Source organism: Somniosus microcephalus, chromosome 31, assembly GCF_052327205.1.
Source record: "Somniosus microcephalus isolate GS21.2 chromosome 31, FLI_Smic_1.0, whole genome shotgun sequence".
NCBI lineage: Eukaryota > Metazoa > Chordata > Chondrichthyes > Squaliformes > Somniosidae > Somniosus > Somniosus microcephalus.
Window position 1 is genome coordinate 3,018,094 of NC_141017.1, and position 16,711 is coordinate 3,034,804.

A 16,711-nucleotide genomic window follows, 5' to 3' on the forward strand; every position below is an offset into this window, starting at 1 on the left:
CTTCAAGAGAAATGGATAGCTAAGGGATTCAAGTACAAGGAGGACTACGGAGTGGCAGTTCCCCCCTTCTCTCTCTTCTCCAGTTTCGTCCAACAACAGGCAAAGGTGAGGAATGATCCAAGTTTCACTTTCTCCACCTCCAGCAGTTACGCTCCTTCGAGAACAGAGAAACCCACAAAGTACAGCAACAAAGCCTCTGTGAGCGTGCACAAAACAGATGTTCCAGCCGAACCCTCAGTCAACCAATCCAGTTCTGCTGGGAATAAAGTGGATGACCCAGATCGTCAGTGTCCAATACACAAGAAGCCCCACCCACTCAAAAAGTGTCGAAGCTTTAGAGGCAAGCCTATTGATGAGCGCAAATCATACCTGAAAGAGAATCGCATCTGCTTCAGGTATTGTGGATCGACTATGCACATGGCAAAAGACTGCAAGGCGACAATCAAGTGCTTCGAGTGCAACAGTGAAAAACACATCGCAGCCCTGCATCCAGGTCCTCCTCCTTCGACCACCGAGAGTGCTGCGGTTGACAAAGAGGATAGCGGGGAGCAAAGCGAAAGTGCATCTTCTTCAGTCACCTCCAAGTGTACAGAGGTTTGTGGAAATGCAAGCAGCCCATGCTCATGCTCCAAAACCCCCCCCTTTCCTTTTGTTTCTCTCTCACACCTGGCAGCTATCTTTTGCCCTGCCAGTACACTTTACACCTAATCACAGCCTATTACCATCTCGTCTAGCTTCTAATCTCTTTTACTTCTTTTGGTTCTTTTATTCTTTTGTCCGATCGCAGCCCTGCCTTCGATCTAGTTCCTTTTCTCTCCAGTTTTGAAGAAGGGTCAAACCCGAAACGTCAACTCAAATTTCTCTCCACGGATGTTGCCTGACTTGCTGAGTTTTTCCAGCATTTTCTGTTGTTATTTCGGATTTCCAACATCTGCAGTATTTTGCTATCATAAGATGTATGCAGTGCTTGATGAGCAAAGTAACAAGTCTCTAGCGAAGACAGAATTCTTCAATCTCTTTGAAGTCAAGGCCAGCGCAGCTCTGTACATGCTAAAAACCTGTTCAGGGACAACAGAGACTACGGGTAGGAGAGTTGGCAACTTCATGATCGAGTCCATGGATGGGAAACTACAGCTTCCCCTCCCCACCTTAATTGAGTGTGACATGATGCCAGATGATAGGACGGAAATTCCCTCCCCAGAGGTCGCACGCCATCAGCCCCACCTACAGTCAGTTGCCAACAAGATTCCAGCTGTGGACCCGGATGCTCCAATCCTCCTGCTCTTGGGAAGAGACATCTTAAGGGTGCACAAGGTGCGTGAGCAAATCAACGGGCCCCACAATGCTCCTTATGCGCAGCGGCTTGACTTGGGATGGGTCCTCGTGGGTGGAGTTTGCCTGGGAACAGTTCACAAACCAGCGGATGTCAACGTCTATAAAGCAAACGTGTTGCACAATGGTCGTACATCCTTTCTCAGCCCATGCCCAAACAAGATCCAGGTAAAGGAAGACTACGATGGCATGACGCAGCATCATAGGTCAACCTCCTCTGCCTGTGAGGAAGAGGCAGGCCTCACTGTGAGCAAAGACAGCCTAGGATGCTCAGTGTTTGAAAGGTCCAAGGATGATGACAAACCAACACTACCCATGGACGACAAAGCTTTCCTAACCATCAGTGCCCTGAGGAGGTTTTTATTAATCTGTGGTCCAGCCAAACTTCTCCGCTCCAACAGAGGGACTAACTTCGTGGGTGCCTGTAAGGAGTTGGACGTCCACACGGACGATGCAGCAGTAAGAAGCTACCTCCAAAAGAAAGGATGCACGTGGGTGTTTAACCCCCCGCATTCATCCCACATGGGTGGTTCATGGGAGAGGCTCATCGGTGTTGCCAGGTGTATTCTGGATGCTATGCTGCTTCGGACGGGACCTACTCATCTCACACACGATGTCTTGAGCACTCTCATGGCTGAAGTCATGGCGATCATGAATGCAAGACCCCTGGTGCCGGTGTCCACCGACCCAGGCATGCCTGCAGTCCTCACCCCAGCGATGCTCCTGACTCAAAAGATGAGTGCTATTTCAGCCCCCTCTGGAAACTTCGACATGGCTGAGCTGCACGGGAAGCAGTGGAAGCAAGTCCAGTGTCTTGCAGACACTTTTTGGAAGAGATGGAGAGGAGAGTATTTGTCCACCCTACAGAGCCGTAGGAAATGGACAGAAGACAAGCCAAATGTCAAAGTGGGAGATGTTGTCTTGCTGAAAGACAGCCAAGCACACAGAAATGAATGGCCAGTGGGACTGGTTGGCAAAACTCTGCCGAGCAGGGACAAGAGGGTCCGCAAGGTGGAGGTGAAGATTGTCAAGGAGGGTACTGTCAAAGTGTTTCTGAGGCCAGTCTCAGAGATCGTAGTCCTCCTTTCTGAAGAAACCTAGAGAAAGGATTCTGAGTATGTTTGCAGCCAAAGGACGTTTTCTTTAGGTTTTATTTTGTATCTGTAGTGGTACAATGGAATTGTACCAAGCGGGGAGTGTGCTGCCTTTCTTTAGGAATTTATGTTAGTTTTCCAGTTAATTCAGGGGTTTGAGTAGTTTGGGTCAATTTCCATTGTGTGCCGCTACCTAGTGGATATTTGGTACCTAGCAAGTGCAGTAAAGCGCCGTAAAGTGCAGTAAAGCGCAGTAAAGTGCAGTAAAGCACAGTAAAGTGCAGTAAAGTAAACTACTGTATATCACAGACCTGCAGCCACACATGGTCTGGGAAGGGCAAAGGGAGGGGGCTGAAGTCATGCCAGGGAAATCTGCCAATAAACACTCAGTACTGACAGCTGCTTTCTTACCTGTTTGTGGGAAAGGATTGGTTCACAGTACTTGTGCTGAGCGGTGACTTTACACACTTTGGAGGTTTGGAGATTGATCTCACTGGGACATAAATGGCTTGATTCTGTTCGCAAATGGACCCAGTTGTCCTCAGTACTATATTTCCTATCTGGCAAGGTTGCCCAGTTAACTTTTGCTAAATCCTTGGCCATCTATGGTAGCATGGTGGCTATGTTACTAAACTAGTAATCCAGAGCACTTAAATCTATGGTAGCATGGTGGCTATGTTACTAAACTAGTAATCCAGAGCACTTAAACTCATGATCCAAAAAGGTGAGTTCAAATCCCACCACGGCAGCTGGGGAATTTAAATCCAGTAAATTAAATAAATCTGGAATAAAAAGTTAGTATCAGTAATGGTGACCATGAAACTATCGGATTGTCGTAAGAACCCACCTGGTTCACTAATGTCCTTTAGGGAAGGAAATCTGCCGTCCTTACCCGGTCTGGCCTATACTTACTTGGAAATATATCGTCGCTGGATCAAAATCCTGGAACTCCCTCCCTAACAAGCACTGTGGGAGCACCTTCACCACACAGACTGCAGCGGTTCAAGAAGGCGGCTCGAGGGCAACTAGGGATGGGCAATAAATGCCGGCCTTGCCAGCGATGCCCACATCCCAATAAAAAAAATCTTTCTAAAGTTAGCCCTCTTAAAATCTGTGACCAGCATTAGATTGGCTCAGATTGACCAATAAGATTAAACCTACTGATTATCTGATCAGAGCTGGCCAGATGTTCTCCCAGATGCGGAGTTTCTCCCTCATTGCACCAACACGCAGTGAGGAAACAATCAGTGAGAACGTCCACAGGAGAAGGTAGGAAAGGAAAGTCAAACCTAGATCTCGAGGGAAGAGAATCCGAGAAGGACCCAAGAAAGGACCAGGAGGGGAGAGAGAGGAAGACAAGCTTTGCTTATTGTAGAGAAGGTGGGAGCACCACATTCCAGGTTTCTTGGAAGAATGCTCTTGCTTTCTGTTCCTTTGGGATTTTCTCCCTATTGTTGGGACCGGCAGAGGCTGGAAAGTGGGAGGAGGACGGGACGAGCCAACACAAAGTTTTGCCTTTACATTGTTGTTGCTGCTGCCCCATGTGTGTCCTAGCTCCCCACACTGACCAAGTGCCCTATCTCCCCACACTGACCGAGTGCCCTATCTCCCCACACTGACCGAGTGCCCTATCTCTCCACACTGACCGAGTGCCCTATCTCCCCACACTGACCGAGTGCCCTATCTCCCCACACTGACCGAGTGCCCTATCTCCCCACACTGAACGAGTGCCCTATCTCCTCACACTGACCGAGTGCCCTATCTCCCCACACTGACCGAGTGCCCTATCTCCCCACACTGACCGAGTGCCCTATCTCCCCACACTGACCGAGTGCCCTATCTCCCCCCACTGACCGAGTGTCCTATCTCCCAACACTGAACGAGTGCCCTATCTCCTCACACTGACCGAGTGCCCTATCTCCCCCCACTGACCGAGTGTCCTATCTCCCAACACTGACCGAGTGCCCTATCTCCCCACACTGACCGAGTGCCCTATCTCCCCACACTGACCGAGTGCCCTATCTCCCCACACTGACCGAGTGCCCTATCTCCCCACACTGACCGAGTGCCCTATCTCCCCACACTGACCGAGTGCCCTATCTCCTCACACTGACCGAGTGCCCTATCTCTCCACACTGACCGAGTGCCCTATCTCCTCACACTGACCGAGTGCCCAATCTCCTCACACTGACCGAGTGCCCTATCTCCCCACACTGACCGAGTGCCCTATCTCCCCACGCTGACCGAGTGCCCTATCTCCCCACACTGACCGAGTGCCCTATCTCCTCACACTGACCGAGTGCCCTATCTCCCCACACTGACTGATTGCCCTATCTCCCCACACTGACCGAGTGCCCTATCTCCCCACACTGACCGAGTGCCCTATCTCCCAACACTGACCGAGTGCCCTATCTCCCCACACTGACCGAGTGCCCTATCTCCCCACACTGACCGAGTGCCCTATCTCCCCCCACTGACCGAGTGTCCTATCTCCCAACACTGAACGAGTGCCCTATCTCCTCACACTGACCGAGTGCCCTATTTCCCCACATTGACCGAGTGCCCTATCTCCTCACACTGACCGAGTGCCCTATCTCCCCACACTGACCGAGTGCCCTATCTCCTCACACTGACCGAGTGCCCTATCTCCCCACACTGACCGAGTGCCCTATCTCCTCACACTGACTGAGTGCCCTATCTCCCCACACTGACCAAGTGTCTGTGCTCCGGGACTGCTTCCACTCTCTGAGTGTGGACTGCCACAGAGGGACATCACAGCCAATGAGATTGCAGTTTGCAGCAGTGTCACTTGTTATTGGTTCTCAGTAGGAGGCTGGGCCATTCATTCACTTTTTCATTCCCAGAGCCATTAACTGCGGAGCCCAGGCACTAACTCAGAGTCCCGGGATCCAGGCCTGCAAGGCTCAGTGCCACACCCAGCTGGACACCAACACACTGAGCAACACAATGGTTTGGAGCATAAATGTTGCCCTCGCTGTCTCACCTTTCTGGCTGAAATGCGGCCATGTACTGACGGGAGGTCGGGGTTCGGTCCGGAGGTCGGTCAGGAGTCAGAGGGGAATGGTGATGGGGTCGGTAGGGGGGTCGGGGCGGTGGTGGAGGTTCGGGGGATGGGGCATTGGATGGAGCGGCGGTGGGGGGGTCGGGGTCAGCCAGGCGTTGTCGAGGGGGTTCGGTTGGTGGGGAGAGGGGGGGCGGTGGGGTTTGGGGGATGGGGCGTTGGACGGAGCGGTGGTGGGGGGGTTCGGGGTTAGTCAGGTGTCATGGGGGGGTCGGTCGGTGGGGGGACGGGTGCGGTGGGGGGTCAGTCAGGGGTCGTGGGGGGTCAGTCAGTTGGGGGTCAGTGGGGGGTTGGCCGGAGCACAACTGGAGTGAACATGGGCTGTAAGAAAATGTTGTTTTTATGTTTTCGAGGGTTTGTGTGGCTCTGACAGAGTCTTGTTGTGTGAGGGAAGCTGTGGGAAAGGCTGGAATTTCACCAGCCTACCATTCATCCTGAACGTTGCATAATGTCTGTTATCATAAGACTTCTGGGCACGGGGCAGTGGGAGCAGTGAGCACTGAGAGTGTTTGAACAGGGAGAAAGGAGCTGGTGAGCAGATTATCTGGGAGAGAGCCTTGTTTGGAAGCTGTGTCGAGATCCTGGTGGGAATAGCAGACATTCCAGGGCCCAGGCCAGTGGGAGCCCGCGGAAACCACATTCACACAGTGAACTGGCTTTTCATTCACACTCAGACATCAAAGGGCCAGGCGTGAGTCTGAGGAAGACAGGAGTCAGCCTGTGAGCGAGGGTTTGGAGGGATTAGCCCCGCTCGGTATCTGGCTTAGAGAATCTGATCAGCAAACAGAGCCGGAGATCGAAACCGTGACACGGGGCGGGCGGGGGAATAGGGTCACATCTAACGGGAGGTCGAAGGTGGTCTGGATTTGATTCAGCTAGTGATCCCACTGTTCGAACCTGGATTACAGGCACCTCCCAAACCATCGTCTGATGCCAGTTATTCCGTCCAGTCAGCCCTCGGTTACACAGACCACTTGCAATCTGCAGCATGGTAAAACCAAAATCCCGTTTATTTAGAACAAGTACTTCACCTTGGATTGAAACTTCCGAGCTGCGAATCCTTGGCTGTGTGTGAGAATTTCTATAGCTGACTGGCGAGATGGTGCAAGGGTCTCGATATTAACCCCCCACGGCACTGCGAGAGAGGGGGCGGGAGGTAAAATGTTAAAAATCACGTAACCCGACCCCAACGTGCACACACCACCATTTTTACAGTGGTGGATATCGGGGGAGGCCGAGTGTCCAGCCCTGGAGAGGCGGGGCACGCATTAACATATTTAAATCGGATGCACAGTTCAATCGGGAGACCAGATTGAATTGAACCGGTGCTGTGCGGGTTTCCCTGGGGTCAGAACGTCACCAGCCAAACGGAGGCCAGGTAGCTCGGCAACTTACTGGGGTAGTCAAAGGTCAGGAGGCCCGATGTCTGTCACGTTTCAGTGCTCACAGGGCCTGTCTCAGTTCCCCGTGGGACAGTTTTGTAAGAGAACTTTGTGTGAGAGTTATTTGCAGAGTTTGAGGCGTTCACAGAGAAGTACATGATGGGTGGCACCATGGCTGCTCTCGAGTGGACTGAGCAAGAGGAGGAGAATAAAGATCTTCAGCAGCAAGGGCCTGGTGTGGAGAGAGCTGCAGGGGGCCAGAAATAGAGAGGGAGCAACAGAGAGGGCAGCAACAGAGAGGGCAGCAACAGAGAGGGGAGCAACAGAGAGGGCAGCAACAGAGAGGGCAGCAACAGAGAGGGGGCAACAACAGAGAGGGGAGCAACAGAGAGGGCAGGAACAGAGAGGGCAGCAACAGAGAGGGCAGCAACAGAGAGGGCAGCAACAGAGAGGGGAGCAACAGAGAGGGCAGCAACAGAGAGGGGAGCAACAGAGGGCAGGAACAGAGAGGGCAGCAACAGAGAGGGGAACAACAGAGAGGGGAGCAACAGAGAGGGCAGCAACAGAGAGGGCAGCAACAGAGTGGGGAGCAACAGAGAGGGCAGCAACAGAGAGGGCAGCAACAGAGTGGGGAGCAACAGAGAGGGCAGCAACAGAGAGGGCAGCAACAGAGAGGGCAGCAACAGAGAGGGGAGCAACAGAGAGGGCAGCAACAGAGAGGGCAGCAACAGAGGGCAGCAACAGAGAGAGCAGCAACAGAGAGGGGAGCAACAGAGAGGGCAGCAACAGAGAGGGCAGCAACAGAGTGGGGAGCAACAGAGAGGGCAGCAACAGGGAGGGCAGCAACAGAGAGAGCAGCAACAGAGAGGGCAGCAACAGAGAGGGCAGCAACAGAGAGGGCAGCAACAGAGAGGGCAGCAACAGAGAGGGGAGCAACAGAGGGCAGCAACAGAGAGGGGGCAACAGAGAGGGCAGCAACAGAGAGGGGAGCAACAGAGGGCAGCAACAGAGAGGGGAGCAACAGAGAGGGCAGCAACAGAGAGGGCAGCAACAGAGAGGGCAACAACAGAGAGGGCAGCAACAACAGAGAGGGGAGCAACAGAGAGGGGAGCAACAGAGGGCAGCAACAGAGAGGGGAGCAACAGAGAGGGCAGCAACAGAGAGGGCAGCAACAGAGAGGGGAGCAACAGAGAGGGCAGCAACAGAGAGGGGGCAACAGAGAGGGCAGCAACAGAGAGGGGGCAACAACAGAGAGGGCAGCAACAGAGAGGGGAGCAACAGAGAGGGCAGCAACAGAGAGGGCAGCAACAAAGAGGGTGTAGTGTATGTACCTTGAAGAAGGAACTATATTCTGCAGCCCCTGTATACTGCAGTACCAGTAGTGACCACCCCGGTATATAAGCCTGTGTAGTAACTTTGTATAGTAGTTCCAGTTTTGTCTCCATTCAGTAAACACCTGTTATAACCAATTCCTGCAGTCCGTGTCTCAATTACACATGGACGTTACACTGGCGACGAACAGATCCGAACTTACCTACAGTTCTGCACCACCTCACGGGATCCATCCCTGAAGCGAAGTTGTTAGAAGTCGAGGCCAGAAGGAAGAAATGCAAAAAGAAAAAAAAAACAAACAGAAGAAACGGGCATCAACCGTGGGCAACCACCCTCTGATTCATCAAATTCGAAGATTTGCAGGAGAGGCTGTCGAGAGCTGGGCTTGGTTATCCAGTCTATGGTGTTCCAGCTAATCAGGCTGGTGGCAGGTAGTACACTGATCCTTCCTGGGCTGCGGTGGGCTAGAGCTCGATCGGGTGGCTTTTCAACGGGGCCGTGCAACGTTGTCGGGAAGAGGAGAGTGAGAGAGAGGGTGGAGCACACAGGGCGCGGCCGGTGCTACGAAGCCGGGCAGCATACAGACCCGAGAAGAGGGAGGAAAGTGTCCCATAGGGTCTGCTCTGACGACGGGAACAGTAATTAAAATAAAAGAAATTAGAAGCGCAGAAAGCCGCGAGGAGCTGCAGTTTGCCACGGGGACCGCGGAGAGTGGCGTTGGCAGCAGCGCGGGGGGGAAGTGCGCGAAGACCATAGGGCGTCGCCATCAAGGCATAAAAACGCCAGCAACAGCGCTAGCAGCAGCAGAAAAGACAGAAAGCGTGGGAGGCGCCATCTTAATCCAGCGGGGAAGAAGGCAAAGCGCGGGAGGCGCCATTTTGTTCAATCGGGGAAGAAGACAAAGCACGGGAGGCACCATCTTAGATCTCCAAGGTGCCGAAGACTGGCAATATCACTGCCTTCGATAATGCAATAGAAGACAGGACCACATATATGGAAAGAGTCGAAGTATATTGCAAGGCAAATGAAGTAGCCGATGAGAAAAAGGCATCGGTACTACTAAACTTAATGGGCGCAAGAACGTACGGCCTATTGCGGAACCTGACCACTCCAGTCAAATCGATGGCGAAGAGTTTTAACGAAATTGTTGATATCCTACAGGAACACCTAAATCCTACACCGCTGCTGATAGCAGAAGGATTTAAATTCCACAAGAGAAATCAGCATAAAGATGAGAGCAATGCTGATTACCTTACGGAACTACGCAAGCTATCAAAGCACTGCCAGTTCGGAGTAGGACTGGCAGATACCCTACGGGACAAATTTGTCTGTGGACTCCTGAGTGAAGGAACCCAGAAGAGGTTACTCTCAGAGAAAGAGCTAACGCTAGATAAGGCTTTCAGCGTGGCAGTATCGTACGAAGCAGCAGCAAGGGGAGATGCAGAAATACAGCAAAAGCCACAGGAATACGGCACCCATGAAATGACATGGGGATTTGAAAATTTTATCACTGCGGCAGAACAACCCATGACCAGAAGGACTGCTGGTCCAAGGACAAAGCATGCAGGCAATGCGGAAAGATGGGACACATTGCACGAGTTTGCAGGTCCGGGAAGAAGACTAATGACAACAAAAAGACTGCTAAGGAAAAGTACAGGAAAGTACAAAAGATGACGGACAGTAGTTCCGAAGACCAGAAGAGCGATAGTGAATCCGGGAACAAGAGACTAAGCTGTCTCAAACTACACAACGTAATCACAAAAGAGGATCATCGAACCATTTGGGTCCCCCTCACGATAGCAGGGTCCCAAGTCAAAATGGAATTGGATACAGGATCAGCCCTGACCGTCATGAATCGACGAGACTGTGAGCGGCTATTCTCACACATACCCTTGAAAGACACATCCATTGTCTTGAAGACATATACGGGGCAGAAAGTATACCCCAGAGGGAAAATAAGGGTGCCTGTCGAATACAACGGCAAGGAAATACAGAAATTGTATCTGTACATACTGCAAGATGGTGGACCACCGTTATTGGGACATGAATGGATCAGAAAGATAAGTTTAGACTGGCACTCCATTCAGGCACTGACGGTGGCTGGTAAAAAGGATGACGACGCCACAACTGGACGATTGTCAAAAATCTTGGCTAACGCAAAAGAGGTATTTCAACAAGAACTGGGAACTCTTAAAGGCGTAACCGCCTCGATAAAAATAGAAGAGAATGCAATTCCCAAGTTTTTCAAAGCAAGACCGGTACCGTATGCAATTCGCCCAGCCGTCGAGGCAAAGCTGGAGAATCTGGAGAATGCAGGCGGGCTAACTAAGGTAGACTGGAGCGAGTGGGCGACACCCATCGTTCCTGTCATGAAGAAAACGTTAAACAATGAGTCTGAGGAGCCAAGGAAGGTTCGCATCTGTGGGGACTTCAAGGTGACTGTGAACCCAGCCCTTCACACAGTACAGTATCCTCTTCCGAGGATAGAAGATATTTTCACCTCACTATCTGGAGGGAAACGTTTTACAAAAATTGACCTAGCGCAAGCATATTTGCAGATGGAGGTTGAAGAATCCTCTAGGAAATATCTCATGATAAACACTCACAAAGGTCTTTACCAGTATAATCGACTGGTATTCGGAGTTGCATCAGCTCCGGCTATGTGGCAAAGAGCGATGGAACAAGTCCTGCAAGGGATTCCGGGGACTCAGTGTTACTTGGACGACATCCTAGTGACAGGTGAAAATGACAGCGAACACCTTGCCAACCTAGAGCAGGTGCTCACTAGACTAAGAGAACATGGGCTACGAGCCAATCGCCCCAAGTGTGAGTTTTTTAAGAAACAAATATCGTATTGTGGCCACGTGATTGATGAAGAGGGGTTACATAAGTCCCCTGACAAAATTGAAGCGGTAGTTAAGGCTCCAGCGCCTGAAAATGTGTCGCAACTGAGGTCATTCCTTGGATTGGTGAATTACATAAGAACATAAGAACATAAGAAATAGGAGCAGGAGTAGGCCAATCGGCCCCTCATGGCTGATCTGATCCTCACTGCCAATCTACTATCACAGAACCATCTCCTGAATCTAACAGAATTAGACACACGAAATAGGAGCAGGGTCAGGCTACACGGCCCCTGGGCCCGCTCCGCTACCCACAGGGCCATGTCCGATCCGAACCTAGAATCATGTCCAAATTCCTGCCCGCTCCCCATAACCCTTTATTCCCTTTACTTCTAGGAAACTGTCTATTTCTGTTTTAAATTTATGTAATGATGTAGCTTCTACAGCTTTTTGGGGCAGCATATTCCATGGACCTACCACCCTCTGAGTGAAGTAGTTCCTCCTCATCTCAGTTTTGAAAGAGCAGCCCCTTATTCTAAGACTATGCCCCCTAGTTCTAGTTTCACCCATCATCGGGAACATCCTCCCCGCATCCACCTGATCCAACCCCTTCACAATCTTATATGTTTCAATAAGATCGCCTCTCATTCTTACTACCATAAGTTTTTGCCGAATTTGTCCACAATTCTGCACCCACTGAACGCCCTGCTACAAACTGGAGTAGCATGGAAATGGAGCGATAAATGTAAGCGGGCCTTTCAGAAGTGTAAAGGCCTGATCACTTCAAGAGAAGTATTGGCTCACTACAACCCATCACTACCGATAAGACTGGCGTGTGGCGCGTCTCCCTACGGCGTTGGAGCGGTACTGTCACATAAATCCCTTGATGGTTCAGAGAGGCCGATAGCTTTTGCGTCACGCTCCTTAACCGCAGCCGAGCGTAACTACGCCCAGATTGACAGAGAGGCCCTCAGCCTGGTGTGGGGGGTGAAGAAGTTCAATCACTACCTGCACGGACAGAAATTTACTCTACTAACTGATCATCAACCTCTTGTCTCCATTTTCAACCCTAAGAAGGGCGTCCCGATAATGACAGCACAACGGCTACAGAGGTGGTCCCTTTTCCTAGGGGCACACCAATATGACATCGAGTACAAAGGAACTGAACAGCATGGGAATGCTGATGGATTGTTGCACCTACCGTTGCCGACGGTGGAAGAAGCACCTGCAGTGGATCCTGTGGAGATATTCCACTCAACCATAGTCGAATGTCTACCTGTGACGAATGCAAACATAGAAAAGGAAACACGAAATAACCCGACACTCTCCAGGGTCTATGATTTAACGGTGAAGGGATGGCCAGCACATGGCGAACCACTGTTGCCAGCATTCTCGCTGAGAAGAGAACAGCTGTCAGTGTGCCGAGGAACCTTGATGTGTGGATCCAGAGTAGTAATTCCACCCAAATTGAAGGAGAGAGTGCTCAATGAGCTTCATGAGGGTCATCTGGGAGGGGTAAAAATGAAGAACTTAGCCAGAGCATTTGTGTGGTGGCCGGGGATCGATAGAGAAATCGAAGAGATGACCAAGAGCTGTACAGGATGGCAGAAGGTCCAAAACGCCCCACCACAAGCCCCTCTACATCCATGGGAGTGGCCCTCATCTCCATGGCAAAGGGTACACATTGATTTTGCTGGTCCATTTATGGACTCGATGTTTTTAATTGCGGTGGATGCACATTCAAAGTGGCCAGAGGTAATAAAAATGTCCTCAACCACCACAGAAAAAACCATCACAGTCTTATGAACCATATTCGCCAGAAATGGGCTGCCTGAACAGATTTGCTCCGACAATGGACCACAGTTTGTGTCTGAAGAGTTCCGGAGGTTCTAAAAGAACAATGGTGTTAAGCATTACACATCCGCCCCATATCATCCAGCCACCAATGGATTGGCTGAGAGGTTCGTTCAAACATTCAAGAAGGCTATCAAGGCAATGTGTAATGAAGACATACCCCTACAACACAAGGTGGATAACTTCTTGTTTGCCTACCGGAATGCGACGCATGCGGTTACCAACCAAACTCCAGCCATGGTGTTCTTCAATCGAAGACTAAGATGCCGCTTGGATTTGGTTAAGCCAAACATCAGAAGAGATGTGGAGAACAGGCAGTTTCAGAATATGAATGAAAGGCCAACCAGGAGTTTCAAGATAGGTCAACCAGTTTTGGCCCGGGACTACCGCACAGAGAAATGACAGCCAGGAACAATCTGCACATGGCAAGGACCTCTAATGTATACCGTGGACGTTGGAGAGAGCATTGTAAGATGCCATGCTGACCAGATTCTAGAGTCACTGGAAAACGTCAAATCCACACCACGATCCGATACACCTGGTGATGAAACCAAAGTACCAATTGCATCTACCTCAGAGTCGGTGTTATTGGAAGCAGACGAACCAAACAACAACGTTGATCCCGAATCAACTTTGCCAGAAGAACCTGATACCCCAAAGAGGCGTTATCCGGACAGAATCAGGAAGCCTCCTCAAAGACTGAATTTATAATTGCTTAACTTCAGCTAATGTATATAGCAACTGTAATTGTAAATATGTTATTTAATTATTAATCGAATGTTATGTACTGTTTAGCTAAAAGGGAAGGAATTGTAGTGTATGTACTTTGAAGAAGGAACTATATTCTGCAGCCCCTGTATACTGCAGTACCAGTAGTGACCACCCCGGTATATAAGCCTGTGCCGTAACTTTGTATAGTAGTTCCAGTTTTGTCTCCATTCAGTAAACACCTGTTATAACCAACTCCTGCAGTCCATGTCTCAATTACACACGGACGTTACAGAGGGCAGCAACAGAGAGGGGAGCAACAGAGAGGGCAGTAGCAGGGAGGGGAACAACAGAGAGGCCACAGGGGAGGTGCCTGAGGACTGGAGAACAGCTAACGTAGTACCATTATTCAAGAAGGGTAGTAGGGATAAACCAGGAAATTACAGGCCAGTGATAGGGAAATTATTGGAAAAAATTCTGAGGGACAGAATTAGTCTCCACTTGGAGAGGCAAGAATTAATCAAGGATAGTCAGCATGGCTTTGTCATGTCTGAATGTTTGATTGAACTTTTCGAGGGGGTGACTAGGTGTGTGGATGAGGGTAGTGCAGTTGATGTAGTCTACATGGACTTCAGTAAAGCTTCTGACAATGTCCCGCATGAGAGACTGGTCAAGAAGGTAAGAGCCCATGGGATTAAAAAGCAGAACTACAAGGGTAATTATTACCTGAGCCACGAGCGAATTTGGCTAGGACAAATAAAATTAGAGAGTTAAATGCATGGCTCAAAGACTGGTGTGGGAGAAATGGGTTTTGCTTCCTGGGACACTGGCACCAGTACTGGGGCAGGAGGGAGCTATTCCGTTGGGACGGGCTTCACTTGGCCAGTGCTGGGACTAGAGTCCTGGCAGATCATATAACTAGGGCTGTAGAGAGGGCTTTAAACTAACTAGTGGGAGGGAGGTTCCTAGAGAACAAATAATAAAAATGACAACAGAGAAGGTCATAGACTTAGGTAGCAGTGGGGAAATTAAAAACCAGAGCGTGTCAGGAAGGGGCAGAAGGTATGGAGTAAAAGGTAAAGTAATAAAAAGGGCAAAAGCAGGAACTAAGTGTCACAAAACATCTTTGAAAGTTCTCTATCTGAATGCACGTAGCATTCGTAACAAAATAGATGAGTTAATGGCACAAATAACTACATATGGGTATGATCTTGTGGCCATTACAGAAACATGGCTGCAGGGTGACAATGCCTGGGAATTAAACATACCAGGTTATTTAACGATCAGGAAGGACAGGCAGGAAGGAAGGGGAGGTGGGGTGGCTATGTTAATAAAGGAAGGAATCACTGTAATACAGAGAAATGATATTGGGTCAAAAGATCAGGATAATGAAACAGTTTGGGTGGAGGTAAGGAATAATAAGGGAAAAAAACACGAGTGGGCGTAGTCTACAGACCTCCGAACAGTGGCAACTCTGTTGGACGGAGTATCAATCAGGAAATAGTTGAGGCTTGTAATAAGGAATAAGGGAACATCTATAATTATGGGGGATTTTAACTATCATATTAATTGGACAAATCAAATTGGGCAGGGCTGCCTTGAGGATGAGTTCATTGAGTGTATTAGGGATGGTTTCTTGAGCAGTATGTAACTGAACTGACCAGGGGGCAAGCAACCTTAGATCTGGTCCTGTGTAATGAGACAGGATTAATTAAAAATGTCCTAGTAAAGGATCCCCTTGGAATGAGTGACCATAACATGGTTGAATTCCATATTCAATTAGAGGGTGAGAAGGTTGGATTTCAAACAAGCGTGCTAAGCTTGAATAAAGGAGACTATGAAGGTATGAGAGCGGAATTGAGTAGAGTGGATTGGGAAAATAGATTAAAGGGTAAGACGATACATGATCAGTGGTATACATTTAAGGAGTTATTTTACAACTTCCAAAAAATATATATTCCACTGAGAAGAAAAGGGTGTAAAAGAAAAGACAGCCATCCGTGGCTAAGTAAAGAAATTAAGGATAGTATTTGACTAAAAACAAGGGCATATAAGGTAGCCAAATCTAGTGGGAGGATAGAGGATTGGGAAAACTTTAAAAGACAGCAAAAAATAACAAAAAGATTGATTAAGAAAGGGAAGATAGGTTATGAAAGTAAATTAGCAAAAAATATAAAAACAGATAGTAAGAGTTTTTACAGTTATATAAAAAGAAAAAGGGTGGCTAAAGTAAATGTTGGTCCCTTAGAGGATGAGACCGGGAAATTAATGGTGGGAAATATGGAGATGGCAAAAACACTGAATGAATATTTTATATCAGTCTTTACAGTAGAAGACACTAAGAATATCCCAACACTGGACAAACAGGGGGCTAAAGAGGGGGAGGATCTAAACACGATCAAAATCACTAAGGAAGTGGTACTCGGTAAAGTAATGGGACTCAAGGCGGATAAATCACCTGGACCTGATGGCTTACATCCTAGGGTCTTGAGGGAAGTGGCGGTAGGGATTGTGGATGCATTGGTAATAATTTTCCAAAACTCCCTGGACTCAGCAAAGGTCCCGGCAGACTGGAAAACTGCTAATGTAACACCCTTATTTAAAAAGGGCAGTAGACAGAAGGCTGGAAACTATAGACTGGTTAGCCTAACATCTGTGGTAGGTAAAATTTTGGAGTCCATTATTAAGGAGACAGTAACAGGACATTTGGATAATCATAATTTAATAGGACAAAGTCAGCATGGTTTTATGAAGGGGAAGTCATGTTTGACAAATTTGCTGGAGTTGTTTGAGGAAGTAACATATAGGGTGGATAAAGGGGAACCAGTGGACATAGTGTATTTAGACTTCCAAAAGGCATTTGACAAGGTGCCACACAAAAGATTATTGCTTAAGATAAAAAAAGCATGGGATTGGGGGTAATATTCTGGCATGGATAGAGGATTGGCTATCTAACAGAAGGCAGAGAGTTGGGATAAATGGTTCATTCTCAGACTGGCAATCAGTAACTAGTGGTGTTCCGCAAGGGTCAGTGCTGGGTCCCCAACTCTTTACAATCTATATTAACGATTTGGAGGAGGGGAC